Source organism: Anomaloglossus baeobatrachus, chromosome 3 (genome assembly GCF_048569485.1).
Source record: "Anomaloglossus baeobatrachus isolate aAnoBae1 chromosome 3, aAnoBae1.hap1, whole genome shotgun sequence".
Lineage (NCBI taxonomy): Eukaryota > Metazoa > Chordata > Amphibia > Anura > Aromobatidae > Anomaloglossus > Anomaloglossus baeobatrachus.
Window position 1 is genome coordinate 180,942,968 of NC_134355.1, and position 4,567 is coordinate 180,947,534.

The following is a 4,567-nucleotide window of genomic DNA, read 5'->3' on the forward strand; positions in this document are numbered from 1 at the left end:
CACGCATCTTCACCGCACACAACCCGGCATTACCTCAGTGACATAACCGCTGACAGCGCGACTCCCTTCAGTTGCTGCGTGGAGCTGATAGAGAGAGGCGGTGTTCTACTGCCGTTCCTGTCAGCTTCATGTAGTAGAGCTGAGAGCGTCGCGGGACCACTGTGGATTACGTCGGACCTGGAGGGGTATTTGGGGATTTTAATAAAATGGTGAAAGAGGGTGTTTTTTTGTCTTTTATTCCAAATAAAGGATTTTTTTGGTGTATGTGTTTATTTACTTTCACTTACAGGTTAATCATTGGGGGTGTCTCATAGACGCCTGCCATGATTAACCCCTTATTACCCCGATTGCCACCGCACCAGGGCAATTCGGGAAGAGTCGGGTAGAGTCCCTGGACTGTCGCATCTAATGGATGCGGCAATTCCGGGCGGCTGCTGGCTGATATTTTTAGGCTGGGGGGCTCCCCATAACGTAGAGCTCCCCATCCTGAGAATACCAGCCTTCAGCCGTGTGGCTTTATCTTGGCTGGTATCAAAATTGGGGGGGAACCGCACGCCGGTTTACTTTTAATTATTTATTTTACTGCACAATATAGACCCGCCCACCGGCTGCTGTGATTGGTTGCAGTGAGGCAGCTGTCACTCAGCGTGGGGGCGTGTCTGCCTGCAACTAATCATAGGCGCCGGTGTGCGGGGAAAGCAGGGAATATGAGATTGAATAATGAGCGGCCGGCATTTTCAAATCAGGAGAAGCCGCCGGAGCAGTGTGACAGCCGTGCAGCCCTGCGCTGGTGATCGGTGAGTGGGTGAGAGTGAGTGAATAAGTCAGTGAGTCAGTCAGTGAGTGAGAGAGTTTGAGAGTGAGTGATTGATTGATTTTCTGACAAGTAATGAATTTATATCACTTCTGACCATGCGCAGAAGTAAAAAACGGATACGGTACATGCTTCCGGCGTTTGAAGCATGACACCGAATCCGGCTCGCATAGACTTTCATTATGCACCATGCCGCACAGTGCCGCACCCGGAGCTATGCATTTTTTGCCGCTGGCAAAAAAAGTTCCTCTCTGCGTCCTGTGCGGGCGCCGGAGTGACGATTTTTGCCGCATCAGGCAAAAACCGGATCAAACGCAAGTACATGCGGCACAATCCGGCACTAATAAAAGTCTATGAGGAAAAACCACACCCGGCGGCAAAAAAAAAAACAGATGTGTTTTTCCCGCAAGGCGCCGGATTGTGCCGCACAGCAAAAACCTGATGTGTGAACATACCCTTAGCTGCACACCCTGTTCATCTCTCCTAGGTCCTAGCTGCCTGCACACCCTGTTCAGCTCTCCTCCTGGGTCCTAGCTGCCTGCACACCCTGTTCAGCCCTCCTCCTGGGTCCTAGCTGCCTGCACACCCTGTTCAGCTCTCCTCCTGGGTCCTAGCTGCCTGTACACCCTGTTCAGCTCTCCTCCTGCGTCCTAGCTGCCTGCACACCCTGTTCAGCTCTTCTCCTGGGTCCTAGCTGCCTGCACACCCTGTTCAGCTCTTCTCCTGAGTCCTAGCTGCCTGCACACCCTGTTCAGCTCTCCTCCTGGGTCCTAGCTGCCTGCACACCCTGTTCAGCCCTCCTCCTGGGTCCTAGCTGCCTGCACACCCTGTTCAGCTCTCCTCCTGGGTCCTAGCTGCCTGCACACCCTGTAAAGCTCTCCTCCTGGGTCCTAGCTGCCTGCACACCCTGTTCAGCTCTTCTCCTGGGTCCTAGCTGCCTTGACACCCTTTTCAGCTCTCCTCCTGGGTCCTAGCTGCCTGCACACCCTGTTCAGCTCTCCTCCTGGGTCCTAGCTGCCTGCACACCCTGTTCAGCCCTCCTCCTGGGTCCTAGCTGCCTGCACATCCTGTTCAGCTCTCCTCCTGGGTCCTAGCTGCCTGTACACCCTGTTCAGCTCTCCTCCTGCGTCCTAGCTGCCTGCACACCCTGTTCAGCTCTTCTCCTGGGTCCTAGCTGCCTGCACACCCTGTTCAGCTCTTCTCCTGAGTCCTAGCTGCCTGCACACCCTGTTCAGCTCTCCTCCTGGGTCCTAGCTGCCTGCACACCCTGTTCAGCCCTCCTCCTGGGTCCTAGCTGCCTGCACACCCTGTTCAGCTCTCCTCCTGGGTCCTAGCTGCCTGCACACCCTGTAAAGCTCTCCTCCTGGGTCCTAGCTGCCTGCACACCCTGTTCAGCTCTTCTCCTGGGTCCTAGCTGCCTTGACACCCTTTTCAGCTCTCCTCCTGGGTCCTAGCTGCCTGCACACCCTGTTCAGCTCTCCTCCTGGGTCCTAGCTGCCTGCACACCCTGTTCAGCTCTTCTCCTGGGTCCTAGCTGCCTGCACACCCTGTTCAGCTCTTGTCCTGGGTCCTAGCTGCCTGCACACCCTGTTCAGCTCTCCTCCTGGGTCCTAGCTGCCTACACACCCTGTTCAGCCCTCCTCCTGGGTCCTAGCTGCCTGCACACCCTGTTCAGCTCTCCTCCTGGGTCCTAGCTGCCTGCACACCCTGTTCAGCCCTCCTCCTGGGTCCTAGCTGCCTGCACACCCTGTTCAGCTTTCCTCCTGGGTCCTAGCTGCCTGCACACCCTGTTCAGCTCTCCTCCTGGGTCCTAGCTGCCTGCACACCCTGTTCAGCTCTTCTCCTGGGTCCTAGCTGCCTGTACACCCTGTTCAGCTCTCCTCCTGGGTCCTAGCTGCCTGCACACCCTGTTCAGCTCTCCTCCTGGGTCCTAGCTGCCTGCACACCCTGCTCAACTCTTCTCCTGGGTCCTAGCTGCCTGCACACCCTGTTCAGCTCTTCTCCTGGGTCCTAGCTGCCTGCACACCCTGTTCAGCCCTCCTCCTAGGTCCTAGCTGCCTGCACACCCTGTTCAGCTCTCCTCCTGGGTCCTAGCTGCCTGCACACCCTGTCCTGCTCTCCTCCTGGGTCCTAGCTGCCTGCACACCCTGTAGTTAACTCCCTGCCTGTTCTGCACATTGCTGATCTGTGGTGGCTCAGAGCGATCACGGACAGCTTCTGCAGTTTCAGTTTGCTGGATGGGTGTAGATGGGGAGTGGATATGGGTGTGGCCGTTTGTAAAATGGGTGTGGTTAGGGGGCGTGGCCTAAAAATTAACTGTGTCCCTCTTTCCCGTCATTAAAAGTTGGGAGGTATGTTAATTATCTCCTAGAGGGGATCTTAGTCTATCCATTGCATTGTCAGAAAAAGGAAAAAATGCTATTTGAAAGGGAATCATGAATGGACATGTCATAAATAGGTGACATCGTCATTCACTCTGAATCTACAACTTTGTTCCAGGCGAGGTGATAAATAACATTAAGAGAAATAAATAAGTTGTCTTGCAACCTCTACACTGATACCTTATGAAATTCTGCATCACCTGGCAACTTTTGGATTCTGAGAATGCGCTATAGCCAGAGCAGATTACAATAATCATGTCTACACCTGCTATATAACTTGAGGATTATTTGTATAGTATATATATCATTCCTATTTCATTTCTATTCAAGGAGATTACAACATCATGTCTATATTTACTATATAACTGGAGGACAATTTATATAGTATATGTATCATTTTCTATTCTGCTTTTGAATGACCCCTGAAGAACCTCCTGTTGGGAGGGGAAACGCGTCGGGTCGACTAGGGGTTGAGGGTTGATAATATCACAACCTCCTCACAAATATAGTAATTGGCAACATATTCAGAACTATATCTCAACGCAGAATCAACTAATCTAGGGTAAAGTGCTGCCTTTAGGGATCTTGACTATAGGACCCTCGACTATTGGACTGTTTAGGGATATTTTTTTGTTATGCCTAATTGACATTTGTTTTTGTTCCTTGCTCCTGAATAAGGGAAACACATAGGGATTAATCAGAAGGGGAATACATGTCTCTATTGATTGTTTGGCACTAAATGGAATGTTTGCTACATACTGTGGAAGTATTTTTTATCTGATTGCTTTTGTTAATAAAATTAAATTTTATAAAATTAAGGAGTTTTTTAGTCTGTGAATCAGTTTAGCTCTCCTTTCATCAGTTTTTTGTGATAATTTTTGAAAAGGATAGAGACCACCAGCCCAGGTGGGGGACCCGAATGCAACTGGCCGCGGTGCTGGCCACCAGCACCTTGGTTTACCAGAGACTCGTGTGATTTATTGACTGTGAGTAATCAAGCACCCCCTTGCTATCGCTATACCCTGCACAGAGACACTGGCTCCCGGGGCAGCCATCCCTACCCACGGAGGGGTTAACATCCAGCTGCCACTACATCTCCCCTGGGTGCCCCATAACAGCAGCGGTGGTGTCCCAACTCACCACACACCGTGGGTGGCGTCACGAACTTAATACGGCCTAGCCCATACATCTACGTCCCCCTATTTAGTCGGCGTGTCCGCGAGAATCCCAGATCCGGAGACACTCGAGCCACCCCCCTTAGGAGGTCTGGATCCGAGCAGCGGCGGCTGCTGGCACGTGGGCGGCACACATGCGCCGCTGTGTTCTCTCACATTGAGCCTCATCTGAAGTTGGGTGTACATGTCCCGTTTTC